This window comes from Mesoplodon mirus (genome assembly GCF_964341445.2).
Source record: "Mesoplodon mirus genome assembly, chromosome: 14".
In the NCBI taxonomy this organism is placed as follows: domain Eukaryota; kingdom Metazoa; phylum Chordata; class Mammalia; order Artiodactyla; family Ziphiidae; genus Mesoplodon; species Mesoplodon mirus.
The window spans coordinates 7,972,913-7,994,303 of NC_138990.1; positions in this window are offsets into that span (position 1 = coordinate 7,972,913).

Sequence of the window (21,391 nt, forward strand, 5' to 3'; positions counted from 1 at the left end):
CTTCACTCTGTATTTCTCACTTCTCTGAGAACTATGTTCAAACCACATCAGTATAACAAATCCCATTCCCTGAAGATATTCAGCTTTTCTCATACCTTTTCCTGACTTTTCATTCCCTGTCAAATATCAGGAAATATCCTTCATCTCTTGAATCAATATTAATTACTCTTTCACATGCAAACCCAAGGGTACATATATTTATTTCAACTTTATGTAGACTAGGAGAAATTATAAGCAAAAATGATAGAATGAGTGTATAGAGCATAACATATTTAAAGAGTTAACTTGGTTCTATCAACGCATGAGAGATTCTAAGTACTACTGTTCACTCACTCCTCCCACTGATACTGGTCAGAGATTGTAGGAAATACATTGAGTAAGTATACGTCTGTGATGACTTGCATCTTTGTTGTATTCTTTATTGAGAGAGATAATTAATATGCAACATTATATTAATTTGCATAATTTTTTCTTTGGCATTTTTGCCTGGAAAAAATCACAGAATAGGTAGAGACAAAAATTGACTACCTTATTCCACGTACTTATTTAGTGAGAAGCTTCTGTCAGCTGCCTAAGTTTGCTATCCATGTCCTTAATATTTGTCAGGAGTTTTGAAACCAAAAAAAAAAAAAAAGTAAAAATGAAAGCAAATAAAGTGTATAACAAAAACATTAATTTATCTTCTTCTTTTCTTTAGGTGTAAAGGGGACATATGTATGCAAATAAGTCACCAGAAACAACTCTATTCAGGAACAACACCCATTTAGAAATGACTGCAGCTTCACAGTTCCACCTTGAGAACCAATTTCCAGTTCACTTTACAGTTGCTGGAGACGAAATTGCTTCATTTCTAAAGAAAGTAAAAGAAGATTTCCATATCCCTTAGATGTACAGCCTACACATATGTTACTTTGAGTCAATTCAATTTCTACTGATATGTCCAGGTTTAAAATTTCAAAGAAAATTAATTAGACCATGTATTTAGGGATTATGTAATCAAACTTCCAAGGAGTTAATCTGGTTATTTTAGCCTTTTAAAATGCACTTTGAATTCCATGTATTCATCCTAAAGAGTTATTGCCCAGTGGGTCAGGGAAATAATTGAAAATACTGAACTAACAATGTTGTAATCAGTTTAGTTATTTACATTGATTATGGCACAATGAATCCTACCTATTGCAGGGTAGAAGTTCAAGGAGAGTTAGCCAGATTTTGGCTCAATTGTAGAAATGAAATTGGGTTCTAGAAGCCTAAAGCCAACATAAGGAAGTAAAAGGCAACCAGAAAACTCTAAGGAGATAATAAGTAGATACAAATACAGAAATAGACAGATAGCAAGGGTAGGGAAATGAACTACACTAATGAGTTCAACCGACACAAGAAATATTGGGATTTTGAATATTAATGGATATATTTTGTTGCAAATATATTGCTTGTGGATGAGTTGACCTTACTAGGCGAGAGCAGGGAGGAAGGAAGATACGTATTTTAAAGTTAGAATGAAACTCCGATATACAAAATTCTATCTAGGCAAAATCAATTTAGCATCCTTGTTAACTGGTGGTCATGCTGCTTCAGTCTAGACCAGGGTTTGATTTCTCTCTTTTCATCACCAAAACACTATAATCAATTCTATCAGGAAGTTTTACTTAGATGGATGGAACTGAATTACTGAAAATGACCCTAGGCACTCACTCTGAATTTCCTGGACAATAAGCTACATAGTAATGAGGATTCCTCCTTCTCCAAGTAGGAATGTGCTCCAGTACCTTCTTTACCTAAGCAGAAGGGTTGTAATTTTCAATAGCTCCAAGGTGAACACGTGCTGGGCAGTTGGGATTCCCAAACACCTATGAAACACTGGCAGACAATGGAGACTGTGCAGCATCCAAATAGCTTATGTGTTCATTTTTGAAAAAGGCTAACTTCTTATAAGAAGGAATAGGAGCAAGTGTTGTGAGATGCCTTCACGGGAGAGCAGATCCACCCTTTGGGTTTAGCCCTGGCTCCTGGAATCATACCCACGTGTTAATTTGGGGATTCATGCCTTGTTTTCTTGCACTAACACCAGCTTTTAAGTTTCTCCATTGAATCCTATCCCTTACCCCATGTTATAAGACAGTGTAGAATTGTTACCTTACTCTATTACCTGAGAGGTGGCTAATAATAAATGACCAACTTTGACACCCAAATGGTGAGAATGAAGGGGTTCTTCTTACAAAATACTTGTTAATTATGCCTTCAAAATATATTTAAAATGTTACAAAAGCAAAAATAAGCAAAGATGACCTAATTAAACTTAAAACCTTTTGCACAGCAAAGGAAACTATAAACAAAACATAAAGACAACCTACTGAATGGGATAAATATTTGCAAATTATATGAAAAATAAGGGGTAAATATATCAAATATCTAAACAGTTCATACAATTCAATATCAAAAAAAAAAAACCTGATGAAAAAATAAGAAGACCTGAACAGATATTTTTCCAAAGAAGACATGCAAATCGCCAACAGGCACATGAAAATATGTGAAAAATTACTAATCATCAGAGAAATGAAAATCAAAACCACAATGAGGTATCACCTCACACCGGTCAGAATGACTATCATTAAAATGTCTACAAATAACAAATGTTGGTGAGGATGTGGAGAAAAGTGAACCCTAGTACACTGTTGGTGAGAATGTAAATTGGTGCAGCCACTATGGAAAACACTAAGGAGGTTCATCAAAAAACTAAAAATAGAACTATCATATGTTCTGAATATTCCATTCCTGGGTATATATCTAAAGAAAATGAAAACACTAATTCAAAAAGATATATGCACCCCAATATTCATACCAGCATTAATTATAACAGCCAAGATAGGTAAGCAAGCTTAGTGACCATCCTCAGGTGAATGGATAAGTTATATATATATATATATATATATAGGTATACATACACAATAGAATATTACTCACCATAAAAAAAATGAAATTCTGCCATTTGCAACCATATGGATGGATCTAGAGGGTATTATGCTTAGTGAAATAAGTCATACAGAGAAAAACAAATACTGTATATTACCATATGTGGAATCTAAAAAATAAAACAAATAAATGAATATAACAGAACAGAACACAGACTCACTAGTGTTTACCAGTGGGTAGAGGGAAGGGAGGAGGGGCAAGATAGGGGTTTAAGGGATTAAGAGATACAAAAGCCACTATGTTGAAATAAATGAGCTACAAGTATATGTTGTAAAGCACAGGAAAATATAGCTATTATTTTAGAATAACTTTAAATGGAGTATAATCTCAAAACATATTGAATCACCATGTTGTATATCAGAAACTAATCTGATACTGTAAATTTTATATATATTATAAATATTTATGTGTGCGTGTGTTTGTGTATGTGTATATATATATATATATATATTTAAATGTTTCTATTCTATCTCTACTGACAGTATCATGTACAAAATTGCTACCATTTTCTTCTTGCATGATTGCAAGTATTTCCTGGTTTTCCTGCTTTCAGTCTTGTCTTCCTGAAATTTGTCCATCCCTCTAATTTGAGGGATCTTTTCAAAATGTAAAAGAATTGTATGTCACTCTTCCTTTAAAATCTCACTAATAATGTCCCATTACTCTTAAAATAAAATCCAGACTTTCTACTGAGACCTATAACAGCATTATTTTCCTTTGATTACATCTCTACATCTTCTCAGTTCACCTTCCTCTCATGCTCTATATCCAGTCCTAGCTTTTGAATAATTCTTAGAATAAACTAATTTCTTTACTGTTTCTGGAAAGTTCTAATTTTTTAATGCTATGTAATAAACTACTGGCAAACTGCATTATATCTTAATAATGCTTTTGCCCTGAATTTCAACAGAACTCAACAGAATGGTTCTTTTGTTCCATGTGACATTGGAGGACGTAGTTTTCAGGTGCTGGGTGGTCCAGAATGGAGGGTCCACAATGGTTTTCCTTATATTGCCTTTACTGCTGTTGCCTTGATGTGGATGGCTGAAAGGCTAGACTCAGCTTGGTCCCTCTTTCTCTCCGTATTGTCTTAGAGCCTCTACACCTGGTCAATCATGCTAGGTACTCTGATTTTTACAGGGTATCTCAGGGCTCCAAGAGAATATCTTAAAAGGCAGGAAGTGGAAACTGCCAGTCTCATAGGCCAGACCCATGTACTGGCCAGCATTAATTTTGTCATATATTATTGATTAAAATAGTCACAGAATCTGCCCAGATTCAGGGTAAGGGAAAGACCCCATTTCTCACTGGGAACAGAGTTAAAGAATTTAGGCCATCTTTAATCCTACTCATGGGAACTAACACTTCTGAGTCTTTGCCTAGAACCCCCTCACTAGGTTGACCTCATCACTTCCCTCAAACTAAGCAAAAACACTGCTGCCTTAGATTAAAATACCATATTATACCTATCAAAAGTAGAATCTTCTAAAATTATTCATTATGACAATATCCTATTTCTTGACTTTAGATTTCTCAGTGCATTCTTAATTGATTTTGTTCTTTACTTACATTATTTACAGTCTCTTGTACTAAATGCAATTGCCACAATGAACACAACTTTATTTTGTTCACTATTTTTTTTTCTCTAGCTTCCAGCAATTTAGTTAATACAAGGTAGACACTATTTTTTTGAACACTGGGACAGTAATTCCCAGAACATGAAATAATATTCCTGACTATAGACTATTATATACTGACAGATTCAAGACAGCAGCTATCAAAGAAAACTAACACTGTACAAGATAAACAGGTAAGGAATAATTTATTCAAAGCTACTGCAATGTGGAGAGAGACTGACTCAACTCTGCTGAAAGGAAAGCCTGAAGAGTTTTTAAGCAATGGGATAAACTAGGAGAAAAGTACTGGATGACTTTCACAGAAAAGTACTGGAAACTAGGAGAAAAGTACTGGAAGACACGTGTGGAGGTAGGGCTGGTCAATGTGATTAGGCCTTCTGTGTTTGCTAATTAATACTTATTGAAGTTAAGTTCCTATCTTTCATCAGAAAATGGGAGATAGGATGCTATCTTTTTTCATAACTGCATTGCAAACGGATGGCTTCAGGTCCTTGAAAAAGACATGTCATTGGTCTTAAAACTGGCAAAAAGCTGGGAGAAGATTTCACCATGCAGGAGCAGAGAAATAATTTGCAATTCCAAGTTTTCTAAATATATTCTCTAAGAAAAGAGAGGTCATGGACCTATAGTCAGGGGGGAAATTATCTAATGTTAATCACACTGAAGGGAATCTTTTTTTTTGGGGGGGGGTGTTGTTTTTGTTTTTATTGGAGTATAGTTGTTTTAAAATAGTTTGTTAGTTTATACTGTACAGCAAAATGAATTAGTTATATGTATACATATATCTCCCTCTTTTTTGTATTTTCTTCTCATTTAGGTCACCACAGAGCACTGAGTAGAGTTCCCTGTGCTACAGAGTAAGTTCTCATTAGTTATCTATTTTATGTATAGTATCAATAGTGTATATATGTCAATCTCAGTCTCCCAGTTCATCCCAGTACCCTCCTTCCCCCTTGGATCCATACATTTGTTCTCTACGTCTGTGTCTCTATTTCTGCTTTGTAAATAAGATCATCTACACCATTTTTTTTTCAGATTACACATATATGCTTTAATATACTCTGCTTCTTTTTCTCTTTCTGACTTACTTCACTCTGTATGACAGTCTCTAGGTCCATCCATTCTCTGCAGATGACCCAATTTCATTCCTTTTTATGGCTGAGTAATGTTCCATTGTATATATGTACCACATCTTCTTCATCCACTTCTCTGTTGATGGACATTTAGGTTGCTTCCATGTCCTGGCTATTGTAATAAGGGCTGTGATGAACATTAGGGTGCATAAATCACAGCAAGATTTTTTTGACCCATCTCCTAGAGTAATGAGAATAAAAAAGAAATAAACAAACGAGACCAAATTAAACTTAAAAGATTTTGTACAGCAACGGAAACCATAAACAAGAAAAAAGACAACCCTCAGAATGGGAGAAAATATTTGCCAATGAAGCAACTGACAAATTATTAATACACCAAATATACAAACAGCTCATGAAGCTCAATATCAGAAAAACAAAAAACCCAATCAAAAAATGGGCAGAAGACCTGAATGGACATTTCACCAAAGAAAATATACAGATGGCCAAGAGGCACATGAAAATATTCTCAGCATCACTAATTATTAGAGAAATGCAAATCAAAACTACAATGAAGTATCACCTCACACTGTTGAGAATGGAGATCATCAAAAAATCTATAAACAATAAATGCTGTAGAGGGTATGGAGAAAAGGGAGCCCTCATGCATTGTTGGTGGGAATGTAAATTGATACAGCCACTATGGAGAACAGTATGGAGATTACTTAAAAAACTAAACATAGAAATAGCATATGACTCAGAAATCCTACTCCTGGACATATACTCAGAGAAAACCATATTCACACTGAAGGGAATATCGATACCATTCTTAGGCTTCTAAACTCTTGTACAGTTACGATCTATTTAAATACCTCTTCAGCATCCAAACGAGTAATATATATATATATATATATATATATATATATATATATATATATATATGTGTGTGTGTGTGTGTGTGTGTGTTTATATATATATATATACATGTTTTAATATATGTAATTGTCTACTATACATAATAAATGTAAAATATACTAGCAAATAAACATATACTGTAACAAGGTTGCCTGTTAAAAAAGGAACACGATTCATGATGAGAAATAAACTTGAAAAAAATGTGGTGGAGTACCTTCATCTTCTAAAAAGTTGCTAAAATACACTGTATAAACCTAGAAGTAATGCTACTTTTTTATCAGCTAAGAATAAAAATTTAATGGTTATAAATTAGTGAGGGATTTTGAGTATATAAAAATATGTTTACATATTTCCATTACTTAAGCTGTTACTTAAATTCTATTGATGCTTAATTACAAGAAGGAAATGTAGGATTTTTTTTTTAGCAGTAGAAATTTGCAATCCAGGAGGAGATGAGAAGTAGTAATAGCATGCTATGTGAACTTATTTTTTAACTTAAAGTATAGGTGATATACAATATGGTTTTAGTTTCAGGTGTACAAGACAGTGATTTAACATTTATATTAAGAATTGATCACCACAAGAAGTCTAGTAGCAATTTGACACCATACATACTTTTACTTTACCATGTCCTCCACTCTGGTGATGACAAGTTTGTTCTCTCTATCACTGAATCTGTTTCTGTTTTGTTTTCTTTGTTCATATGTTTTTTTTTTTCAGATTCCACATATAAGAGAAATCATATGACATTTCTCTTTCTATTTCAGACTTATTATATATATATATATATATATATACACACATACACACACACACACATATATATATATATATATACATATACACATACTATATATATATATATATATATATATATATATATATATATATATATCACTTCTTTTTTATCCATCAATCTTACGATAAACACTTAGGTTGCTTCCACATCTTGGCTATTATAAATATTGCTGCAAAGAATATAGGGGTGCATATACTCTTTCAAATTAGTGTTTTTATTTTCTTCAGATAAATACTCAGAAGTGGAATTGCTGGAATGTATGGTAGTTCTATATTTAGTTTGATAAGGAGTCTCCATACTGTTTTTCACAGTAGTTCCACCAGTACATTCTATGAACAGTGCATGAGGGTTCCCTTTTCTATACATCCTCAGCATCACTTGTTTTATGTTTTTGTTTTGATAACAGTCGTTCTGACAAATATGAGGTGATATCTCATTTTAGTTTTGATTTGCATTTCCCTGATGATTAGTCATGTTGAATATCTTTTCTTGTGCCTGTTGTCCATTTGAATGTCTTTCTCTGAAAAATGTCTATTCATGTCCTCTTTCCATGTGTTAATTGCATTGTTTGTTGTTTTCATATTGAATTGTATGAGTTCCCTATATCTTTTATATATTAATTTCTTATTGAATATCATTTGCAAATATCTTCTTGCAGTAGGCCCCTTTTCATTTCTTTGATATTTTCCCTCACTGTGGAAAGCTATTTAGTTTGACATAGATCCATTTGTTTATTTTTGCTTTTGTTCCCCTTGCCTGAGGAGACAGATCAAATAAGTTATTTCTAAAATCAATGTTAAAGAGTTTACACACTACATATTTTTCTAGGAGTTTTATGGCTACAGGTCTTACATTTAAGTCTTTTTATTTTTTTAATTTTTATTTTTGGCTGCATTGGGTCTTTGTTGCTATGTGCGGGGCTTCTCTAGTTGTGGCGAGAGGGCGCCACTCTTCATTGTGGTGTGCAGGCTTCCCATTGCAGTGTCTTCCCTTGTGGCAGAGAATGGCGTCTAGGCAAACGGGCTTCAGTAGTTGCAGCACGCAGGCCTTAGGGTACATGGGCTTCAGTAGTTGAGGTGCACAAGCTCTAGAACACAGGTTCATTAGTTGTGGTGCACAGATTTAGTTGCTCCGTGGCATGTGGGATCTTCCCAGGCCAGGTATCAAGCCTATGTCCCCTATATTGAGATGTGGATTCTTAACCACTATGTCACCAAAGAAGTCCACATTTAAATCTTTAAATAATTTTTTAAACATCTTTATTGGAGTGTAATTGCTTTACAATGGTGTGTTATAAACAAACATCTAATTAACCATTACTTTGAGTCAGGAACTGTTCTAAGTTTTAAAGATAAAGCTGTGCGTCAAACATTCAATCTTGCTCTAATGGAGCTTATAATGTAGTTGGAGAACATGATGCTAAGCAAATGTATGAGGGGATAACAATGAAAAAATAAAGCCAGTGTTTAATATAGCATTTGAAAAGAGAGTATAGTGTAGTTAAGCAAAATAAGTGTTAGCTAAGAAGACTATTCCAGTCAGAGGCTGATATCATGCACACAGTACCTGAGATAAGGATAGTATGCAAATTTCAAGAAATGTGGCTGGAACAAAGATTTCCAGGTGTATGGGGAGTATTATGAAGGAAAGTTGAAAGGAAAATAAGACCTATACTATTCCAAGTTTGGTAGTCCTTTGTGAGGATTTTGTACTTTATCTTAATGAAATTGAAAGCAACTAAAATGTTCTAAGAATGGAAAAGACATTTTTTTAAAATATATTAATTTCTGAGTACAGAGACAACTATTGCATTTTTTTTTTTTTTTTTTTTTTTGCTGTATGCGGGCCTCTCACTGTTGTGGGCTCTCCTGTTGTGGAGCACAGGCTCCGAATGCACAGGCTCAGTGGCCATGGCTCACGGGCTTAGCCGCTCCATGGCATGTGTGATCTTCCCGGACCAGGGCACGAACCCACGTTCCCTGCATCGGCAGGTAGACTCTCACTCACTGTGCCACCAGGGAAGCCCCAACTATTGCATTTTAATGGAAAAGATAAAGATGTGCTAATGAAGCTGTTATATTTGCCTATCAACAGCATCAGTCCCCACTGCAATTAACAGGGTGAAAGACTGTCCATCATTGGCAGTGACTAAATTAATTTCCCTAGTTTTACCTCTCTCCTTAAGGAGGTTTCTAAATGCACAACAACAAACAATATTCCAATATTTCCTAATATTGCACCACTTGATTTATTATGCCAACAAAATCATATGAGATTTATACTGTGATGTAAGGGAGCCCATTTACATGTTTAAAAGCCAGTTTTGGAATGCATAAAACTATGGGATTTATTTTACAATGTGAGGAACATTTATGACAAGTGTCAATTTACAATTGCTAAAATTACATTAGCAGTAAACATGCAAACTATGGTGATTGTAAACATTTAAACTTATTGTTACTGGAAATATTTCTCAGCCTCTAATCCCTGAGTACAACAAACTGTATATTTATTTTTTTTCTTCTTCTTTCTAAAAATAATTACTAGACTTTATCATTTTTAGTATAGTTTTAGATTTACAGAATTCCATACACCTCCTCAACACCCCCTCCTTCTTTTGAGGTACATTTGTTAACATTAATGAGCTAATATTAATATATTATTATTAACTATAGTCAATAGTTTACCTTAAGATTCACTTTTGTAGTGTACAGCTCTATGGGTTTTGACAAGTGTATAATCTCTACCATTAGATATTTCATATCTATAATTAAATTTTCATGCAGAAGAGTTTCAATTTCTTAAAAATCACGTATTTGTCCATTCTCCCCACTCCCTGAATCATTAACAACCACTGATCTGTTTACTGTCTCTATGATTTTACCTTTTCCGAAATGTGATATTGTTGAAAATCAGAGTATATAGCTTTTGATAAGGCCTCGTTTAATTTAGAAATAAGCATTTAACATTCCACCATATCTTTTTGTAGCTTGATAACTCACTTTAAACAAATTGAATAATATTCCATTTTTTTCTAAATGAAACATATATTGACAAAATATATTTTTATTTTCCAGAATGTCCTTTTTATAATGGGTGAAAATATATAGCTGACTTACTGTTGCTACTTTGATTATCTCTCATGTGCAGAGTTGAGTGATACTATAGATATGGTCAAAGAATAAGGCCAAAAGAAAAATGATAATCAATGGAATAAGAGTGATGAGCAGAAATGAATAAACAACAGAGCATAGCCCTAGAGGGAAGCTTGAGGTACAAAGATAGATGAGAAAGTTCATGATATATCTCAAGATTAATATCCTTGATGAAAAGAATAAAGAAATGAGACCAGGTAGGGTAACAGGGACCCTCAGAGAAACCACAAAACAAGCTTAACCAAGGAGAGAAGGGCTGGAGGTAAAAAATGGAGAAAGGAAACTTAACAATCTATGTTGTAAACACAGTGTGTGCTTGAAGACAGAATACATTCATTTTTTGTTTGTTTGTTTTTGTTTTTGTTTTGCTTTAGTAATTTTCACTCTTATAGGCAGGGGGTAGAGAGAATTAGATGAAGGCAGTCAAAAGTTACTACAAACTTCCAGTTATAAGATAAACAAGAACTAGAGAAGCAATGTATAACATAATAACTATAATTAACACTGCTATGTGTTATATATGAAAGTTGTCAAAAAAGTAAATCCTAGGAGTACTCATCACAATTTTTTTTCTCTTTCTTTAATCTTGTATGTATATGAGATGATGAATGTTCATTAAATTTATTGTGGAAATTATTTGATGATGTATGTAAATAAGATAATTATGTTGTAAACTTAAACTTATAGAGTGCTGGTTGTCAAGCATATTTCAATAAAAGTGGAAGAAAAAGATATAGAGCAATAGGAAGAAAAAAAGGAACCACACAAACCCTATAAGACTCACTTTCTTCATTTGTAATATCCAATGTCTCTTTAATTGATGAGATTCTGTGAATATTTCTCCCCACGGGAAAATGACATTTTATTGTTAAAATTCTAACTTGAAAACACACTTATAAGAAAGAAAACATATGTTCTTCATAAATAAACTACCATTTTCCTGAAAAAAAAAACTAATAATTTTACCTCTTGAGGGTTAATGTTTATTCTATGCATAAACCTTATGCATGTTCCTGAAACAGAAAATATGGGTTGGAAGAAAATTTGGTCTGTCTTTGCTACTTTATATTAATTGCATATAGGGATCACATTTTTGCTCCCTTAAGAGAAAAGAAAAAGAAAATACATTTAAATAATAATATATTACTATCTATATCTTAGAGCAGAAGAAATTACTTGGAAAGATGAGGAAATGGGAGGAACAGAAAGAAGACAGAATTCATTTCTGCTTCCTACATTTCATAAATATATGAAGAGTAGGTCAGAATAAAACAAGAACACAATAAGCTTACTTGTCCTGAAAGCCATTTAATGCCTATTAGCAAATAGTCTGATGTTCTTTTGTGAGCAAGATCCAGGATACGAGGGCTGATCAAGGAAAAATATATGGCCCTGTAGTGGTAGTATTAAACAATGGGCTTTGTTTGGGTGGACTTTGACAGCATTGCATGCAGGTGAAGCTCCCTCACATCATATGGCCTTCCAGAGACAACCCAGTGTTACTAAATGCAAGTTCATGTGCTGGACACATAGTGAGGCCAAACAATACTGAAACATTGGAGTTTGGATCAGAGAAAGGTTTGCTAGAGAACTATGCAAAGAGATAGGTGGTTCATGCCCAGAAAAACCCCAAACTCTCCAAAGGGTTTTAGCAAAGCAGTTTTAAAGGCAAGGTGAGGGAAGGGTGCAAACTTCCTGGTGTAAGAATCTTTTGTTTGGGCTTATCTGGTGGCGCAGTGGTTGAGAGTCCGCCTGCCGATGCAGGGGACACGGGTTCATGCCCCGGTCTGGGAAGATCCCACATGCCATGGAGCAGCTAGGCCCGTGAGCCATGGCTGCTAAGCCTGTGTGTCCAGACCCTGTGCTCCGCAACGGGAGAGGCCACAACAGTGAGAGGCCTGTGTAATGAAAAAAAAAAAAAAAAGAATAAGATCACAGTTTTTTAAAAATTTTATTGAAGTATAGTTGATTTACAATATTGTGTTAATTTCAGCTGTAAAGCAAAGTGATTCATATATATATATTCTTTTTCATATTATTTTCCCTCATGGTTTATCAGTGGATACTGAATATAGTTCTCTGTGCTAAACAGTAGGACCTTGTTGCTTATTCATTCTATATATAATAGTTTGAATCTGCTAATCCCAAACTCCCAATCCATCCCTCCACCACCACACCCCCTTGGTAACCACAAGTCTGTTCTTTATGTCTGTGAATCTGTCTCTGTTTTGTAGGCAAGTTCATTTGTGTCATATTTTAGATTTGACGCATAAGTGATATCATGTGGTATTTGTCTTTCTCTTTCTGACTTACTTCACGTCGTATGATAATCTCTAGGTCCATCCATGTTGCTGTAGATGCCATTATTTTACTCTTTTTCATGGCTGAGCAGTATTCCATTGTATATATGTATTATATCTTCTTTATCCATTCATCTGTCCATGGACATTTAGGTTATTTCCATGTCTTGGGTACTGTGAAGAGTGCTGTTATGAACATAGGGGGCACATGTACCTTTTTGAATTATAGTTTTGTTTGGATATTTACCTAGGAGTGGGATGGCTGGATCATATAGCAACTTTATTTTTAGTTTTTTTGAGGAGCCTCCATAGTGTTTTCCATAGTGGCTGCACCAATTTACATTCTCACAACCAGTGTAGGAGAGTTCCCTTTTCTCCACACCCTCTCTAGCATTTGTTATTTGTAGACATTTTATTGATGATTATTCTGACTGGTGTGAGGTGGTACCTCATTGTAGTTTTGATTTGCATTTCTCTAGAAGTTAACAATGTTGAGCATCTTTTCATGTCACACTGTTTAATATCAGTTAGTTTTCTATGTGAGTATATATCTGGCTTCCCCATATTTCATTAAATGCTCTTTGATGGCATGGCCTTTGATTTCTCCATAACGCTCTGCAAAAAAAACGGTAACCAATAAATGTGGATTTAAATACTTCATTTCTTTGTCTAATCAATTTCCTTAAGTTGCACATATATATGTTTTTTTTTTTTTGGTCCAAAGTTCTGAGGCAGAAAATGTTAATTCATGTTGCCCTTCTTCCCCGTAGTGACCATTGCCCTCCATGTAGCATCTTCTTGTGCCTGGCAAAGAGAGTCCTCATTGCAGTTGCTTTATGCAATTGGAAGTCTATTTAATATCTTTTGATCATTAAACATGGAATTAATAAATATTAAAAGTGGAAGTAACCTTAGAGTATGGATATTTTACTGTATCTGAGAAATCTCTATAACTACACTCTCCAAGCCAGTAGCAACTGGGCATGTGTAACCATTAAAATACGACTAATCCATATTTCAAGGAAAACTTAAGTTCACATGGAATTTCAAAAATTTAGTTGAAAATTGTAAAAATCTCATTTTTATATTCATTGCATGTTGGAATGACAATATTTTGGATGTATTAGGTCTAATCCAATACATTATTTAATTAATTCCTACTTTTTAAGTTATTTTTAAATGAGAATACTTATTTTTAAATAAGAAAACTTATAATTATATATATGGCTTACACTTCTGATTCTCATTTTGTTTCCTTTGTACAGTGCTATTCTATAATATGCATTGCAGCCGAAGTGTTTGTGATGACAGAGTCCACTGCTTATCTAGGCAGCAATGCACCCACCATCATTAGATAACTCCAGACTTTGACTTTGTCTTTCTTATTGTGAGCAAAATCTGCTTTCTTAAAATTTAACTCTATAGATTGTATTAATGTTCTCTCTATTTATGAAGAAATGGTAAAACTTTTCAAATATGCTAAGTCCATTCAATTCATATAATGTATTAACTTAATCTGCATTGCTGTAATAAACGTTCCAGGAATTATATTTATATTTTACTATGTGTCCAACAGAGTAAATTTTGTTTGAGTTTCTGGTACAGTTTTAAGCTAATAGGTGAGGTCTTTTGGAATAGATAAACCTTGGAGTCTCTGCCAAATTGTAGCATGTGAGTAGAAGACTACTACTTCTCTGGCCACTAGGTTATCCTACAGTCTGGGCACTGCTTTCTCCAAGCTTTTCCTGATTCTTCTCATATCCCTGTTTGCCCTGTTGAAATCCTTGTGATTTCATTTTACATTAGGAAAAGGCAAAAAACAGCCTTTACTTACTAACACCATACACACAAATAAACTCAAAATGGATTAAAGACCTAAATGTAAGGACAGACACTATAAAACTTTTAGAGGAAAACATAAGCAGACCACTCTCTGAAACAAAGCACAGCAAGATCATTTTGACCGACCTCCTAGAGAAATGGAAATAAAAACAAAAATTAACAAATGGTACCTAAGGAAACTTAAGCTTTTGCACAGCAAAGGAAACCATAAAAAAGAAAAAAAGACAGCACTCAGAATGAGAGAAAATATTTGCAAATGAAGCAACTGACAAAGGATTAATCTCCAAAATATACAAGTAGCTCAAGCAGCTCAATATCAATAAAACAAAAAACCCAATCTAAAATTGGGCAGAAGACCTAATTAGACATTACTCCAAAGAAGTCATACAGATTGCCAACAAACACATGAAAGAATGTTCAATATCACTAATCATTAGAGAAATGCAAATCAAAGCTACAGTGAGGTATCACCTCACACTGGTCAGAATGACCATCATCAAAACTCTGCAAACCATAAATGCTGGAGTGTGTGTGGAGAAAAGGGAACACTCTTGCACTGTTGGTGGGAATGTAAATTGATACAGCCACTATGGAGGTTCCTTAAAAAACTACAAATAGAACTACCATAAGACCCAGCAATCCCACTACTGGGCATATACCCTGAGAAAACCATAATTCAAAAATAGTCACGTACCACAATGTTCATTGCAGCACTATTTTCAATAGCCAGGACGTGGAAGCAACCTAAGTGTCCATCAACAGATGAATGGATAAAGAACACATGGTATGTATACACATGGAATATTACTCAGCCATAAAAAGAAACAAAATTGAGTTATTTGTAGTGAGGTGGATGGACCTAGAGTCTATCATACAGAGGGAAGTAACTCAAAAAGAAAAAAAAAATACTACATGCTAAAACATATATATGGAATCTAACAAAAAAAAAATGGTTCTGATGAACCTAGGAACAGGACAAGAATAAAGACGCAGATGTAGAGAATGGACTTGAGGAAATGGAGAGGGGATATGTTAAGCTGGGATGAAGTGAGAGTACCACTGACATATGTACACTACCAAAGGTAAAATAGATAGCTAGTGGGAAGGAGCTGCATAGCACAGGGAGATCAGCTCAGTGCTTTGTGACCACCTAGAGGGATGGGATTGGGAGGGTGGGAGGGAGGTGCAAGAGGGAGGGGATATGGGGATATATATATATATATATATATATATATATATATACACATACATACATACATATAGCTGATTCACTTTGTTATACAGCAGAAACTAACACAATATTGTAAAGCAATTATACTCCAATAAAGATTTTAAAAGTAATAATAATAAAGAAAATTTAAAAACAGCCTTTGCAAATGTTTCTTCTGCATGATAAACCCCCTTGATTATGGAGGATGCAAGGAAGGTACTGTAGAAGAACTAGGGGAAGATCAATTGAATTAATTAAATATATATATATATATATATCAACAGTTCAAATTCAACCAACTGAGCTGGTTTCTTCCAACTCTGTTCCATCATATTAACTCTCTTCAAAATCACTGGTATCTGGAGTGAATATCAACTTTAGAGTTATTTTCTCCCAATTTTAAAGTGCTCTGGTAGTATCATAGACTCCACAGAACTCTGTGACCTTCATATGTGCTTTTCTGAAGGCATAATTGCTTGCTAAATTCTAGATCTGACAATCAAAATGCATTTTGGTTGTAAACCTGTAATATACAAACTTGACAATTTTTGCTGCTGTATGGAGATGGAAGTGGGTGTGAGAAATACTTTTCTCTGTAATTAAGAGGAAGTATATGATTTGGCCTTACCCTTTATATTCAGAACAATGCTAGACCCTGTTTCAATCCAGAGAGAAGGGTCATCTCTTTCAGGAGTTATCCCATCCATCTGGTGTGAGAAGTAGGCCCTAACCCCAGTCAGAAAATAAAGTGCATAATATGAGTGGTGACATAAGGCTCTAAGTAGAGTAGAAACAGCAGATAGAACACTTGAGAATCCCATACATTTGAAGAGTACTTTTGAGGTAATAGCGTGGTTTTCTATATGTAATTTATTTTGTCCATTTCAATTATTATTACAGGTAAGTTCTGTATTATCTTTAATATTAATATATAAATAATATATATAATAAGTTGATAGTAGGAAAGGGTAACGAAGTTAATATGTGGTAGAAGGGGCCGTATGAGGTTCTCTCTTAGACAATATTCACTCTTTAATATGCTTGTTGGAATTGCCATTTATATTTTGGCTTATTAAATTTTTTAATGAAATATGCACAAGTTGAGCTTCCCTGGTGGTGCAGTGGTTGAGAATCTGCCTGCTAATGCAGGGGACACGGGTTCAAACCCTGGTCTGGGAGGATCCCACATGCCGCAGAGCAACTAAGCCCGTGAGCCACAACTACTGAGCCTGCGCGTCTGGAGCCTGTGCTCTGCAACAGGAGAGGCCACAATAGTGAGAGGCCCATGCACCGTGATGAAGAGTGGCCCCCGCTTGCCACAACTAGAGAAAGCCCTTGTACAGAAACGAAGACCCAACACAGCAAAAATAAATAAAATAAATTAATAAACTCCTACCCCCAACATCTAAAAAAAAAAAAAAAGCATACAAGAGAACAAACTATACCTAATAAAATACAGGTGTTGGAGGAAAAACAGAGCAGAACAGAATTAAACAAGAGCCCCTAACTAAAAAAAAAAAAAAAAAAAAAAAGCACAAGTTACAAAGACGATAGAAGGATGAAAATGGGAGGTCTCTGGTGAATATAACAACCAAGATTTATTTATTAGATTATCAGCCAAATTCAAAAATAGTAATCGGAATTGAAGAGGATAGTTAAATGTTGGGGTGGCATTCAGGGAGTGAGGGCACATGATGTGACAAGATTAAGAGGGCACTTTTTGTCTGAGAGAGGGTAAATGCATGGAAAAACAGAAGTGTGATTCAACAGACAGAGTGTGGCTTAGTGTTGACCCTTGTTAAAAGCATGTCAATTTTGATGAGGAAATTTCCCATCAAACCTAGGGTAAAAGAAGAATTTTTAGGGGAGGAGTGCTGTCATGAGATTTTTGAAGAAATGAAATCTGTTTCACTTAATACTTCAGAGGTTGTGGACAAAACACCTTCATTGCAGTGACATGACATGACAAATAATAATAATTAGCAGGGCAAACAAGGAGATTTATGAAAGTAGTTGGGCAAAATTATTTTATAAAGGGGTCATTTTCTGTTACAGTAGGGGATTTTGAGGCCCCTTCAACTTGGAACACTTTATATAAAAGGCTTATCTGTGGTTCATATTTAGCTCAGACTGATATAAAACTGAATCAGAGGAGTTAATTTTGAAACTGGTGTTCTACAGCCAGTGACTATGTCCAGTCAAGAGTGACATATCTGAAAAGTGTGTCCTAAAGCAAGTAATCTAATGTTTCTGGAAAGTGGCTGAAGATGTCAGAGCTGAAATCCCTAATGCAAAGTAATAAAATACAATGTACACACCTCAAGGTTATGCAGTATCTCCTTTATGAATCATCATCAAAGATCATTCTACTTACATAAATGTAACCAAAAATTCTTGTTATTCAGTTGAAGAGAAATAGAAAGCAAAAAAACATGTATTGTTCTCTCTGTAAAAGTAAAGCTATTTGAAAGAAGGCAGTGCTGTAGTAGAAATTATAATTGGAACTGGGCAGACAGTGTCATTGCTTCTAATTTACTAGTACTGAGCAATAGGAATAGCTAGCAAATCAACACAGAAATGCTAATCAATGTGCAGGTATGCACAATGCCATCTGACACTAATCATATGTGACAGGATTGAATGAATACAGGCATTTGGGGAAAAAACAGAGAGCAGGCAGATTCTCAAATATGACTGTGTCAGCGGTGGGATCCATAGTTACCTGTAGGAGGTATACAAACAGGTGAAAAATTATATACTTCCTTCCCTCCTTATTAGTAATGCTTCTAATAAGCCAAACCTACTATATGTCAATCGCAATATTCATGTATATTTGAACAAAGGATTATGCTAGCAAATGGTAAAGTCAGATCCTGTCTCTTGTTCACGTTACTCCAAAACTGGATACATTTTTCCCCCTTATAATCCACATCTTCAAAAAGAAAAGTATTTCTAAAACATCCACCCCAGCTGCCCATGAAAGGTGAGCATGAGGTAAGAAAGTGAGTCTCATTTTCAACGTGATAGAGGAGGAAATGAAATGCTAAGATACTGTATTGTATATTAAATATATTTATACCACCGACTATCTTTATAAGAAGCTGGTATAGCTATCAGACCAAACCAGAAAGCAGTCTATGTCTTTACAAAGTTGGTTCCTGGTATAATGCCCCAGTTCCAAATTTTCTGAACTCTAGGGATCCCTGTATTGGCTGCCAAGTAGATTATTACCTCAGAAAAGTGCACAAATCAGGCCATTAGACATTTTCTGATATTACTGCCTATCTTTTGTTTGGTGCTTCTAATTGATATATTTTTTCCATTTAGCGTTATTGATAAAGTGTTTATATTTTTCTAAAAGTTTTACACATTAAAGTTAGATCAAGGACAAGACAAAAAACGATGTTGCCCTTATCAACCCTGTTTTCTGGAGAAAGAGATGGAAGCACAGGTATACATACATGTAAGAGTGACAGGTGCTATAAAGAAAAACAAAGTATACCAATACATGATAAGAGTGCAACTCAGATAGAATGCAAAGGGAATTTTTCTTGAGAAGAATGAGAAAATGAACAATGTTGGGAAAGCAAGTAAATATCAAGTGAAATTTCCTGAGATGGAAGCAAGGTTGGCTAATTTAAAGAACCACAAAAAGCTAATGGGACTAGAGTTATGTAAGCAAGAAAGAAAATATAAGGGGGTCGTTTGGAAAGGCATGCCAGAGCCAGATCATGTAGGGGAATGGTTTTCAACTCTGGGGAGCTATAAAAAAAATGAATACTCAGGCCTTTCCTCAGAGAGTCTGATTTATCTGGTCTTAGGTAGGTCCTCTGCATAGGTATGCTATCAAAGCAGTCCAGGCAATCTTAACGTAAACCTAAGCTTGAGAAAAATGGAAGCAAGGTGAGTAGGCCATCTTTCTCCCCTTAAGTAGGATGGGAAATTCTTCATGGGTTTTGACTGAGAGAGTAAAAAGATCTGATTCATCTGCTAAATGTAAAATTTTGGAAAGGTTGACACTACGAGTAAGCACATTGAAACTATAATCTTGTAAAGAATCAAGGTAATCCTGGAAATGGTTGAATTTACTCTTTAAGTTTTCATGATATAATTTGTTCAGAAAGCAGTTAAAAAAGAAAAAAAAAAGCACGGTGGACCACTCTGTTTGTTGGAAGAGTGGGCAGCAAAAATATGTTTCTCAAAATGTTGGCTGATATGATTAATTTCATATTTTTCAGCTTAGAATTAAATGGAGTAATTTCTTTACCCATTGAAGGTAATTGTTCTCACTACAGGCATTATTTAAACTGTTTTTAGAATAAATTAAGATTTATAATCCAGGCAGTAATTTATTTTTAATTACACATTCATTCATACTGTCATAATGTAAAAAACATTAATGTGCATGTGCACCAGATATCAAAAACCTTGGAGATGTACTGGTAAATAAGACACAATTTTGTCTGGTATTTTATACATAAACAGGCAAAATATTGTGAGATTTGTACTGATATCAAGGGAAATGTAAAGGAAAGGACAGAATAGAGTAAAAGGGAAATATCAATACCTTAAAAAAATAACTTTTTTTAATGCATAAAGAACTGTATTAGTCAAGGTTCTCCAGACAAACAGAACCAACCGGTGTGTGTGTGTGTGTGTGTGTGTGTGTGTGTGTGTCTCCCAGTTCTAGTCTGAAGGTCAAAACGCTGTAGAACAAGGAAAAGTCAACATTCCAGTACAAAGACCATCAGGCAGGAAAATTCTCTTACTTGGGTGAGGGTCAGCCTTTTGCTGTATTCAAGCCTTCGTCTGACTGGATGAAGTCCGCCCACATTATGAAGGGCAATCCATTTTATTTTGTCTACTGTTAAAAACATTAATCCTATCCATCACAACCTTCACAGAGCACCTAGAATAATGTTTGAGCAAATATCTGAGAACTCTGTGTCCCATTCTAATTGACATAAAAAATTAAACATCACAAGAACTTTAAGGATTACTTTTTCCTCACTTATTTATAAATAAAATCTAATAAATTAATTAAGAGTATTGCTAACTTAAGGAAGTAACTATCCAGGAAATCAATAAAAATTTTTGAGTGTAGTGATTTTATTGTTTGTTTGTTTTGTTTACTGTAATGCAAGTGCTGTGTCTACCTCAAGAACGTACTAATGGCTGGGTCACCGGTGGCCAGGCACAGCACATGCACGGTGGCTTGCTGTTTCAAGATATCAAATTCAGATCACTAAATATTTCATATTTTAAGAGCAGCAGGCATTACTAGTATTCATTTATACAATACACTTTTGCTCTCTCTCTCTATAGATAGATAGATATAGATAGATGATAGATAATAGATGCATGTATATATATATATACACACACACATGTACACACATATGCATATATGTATGTGTACATATTGCACTATGTGTATGTATGTGCATGTGTGTATATATATACATATATATGTATTGTGTGTGTGTG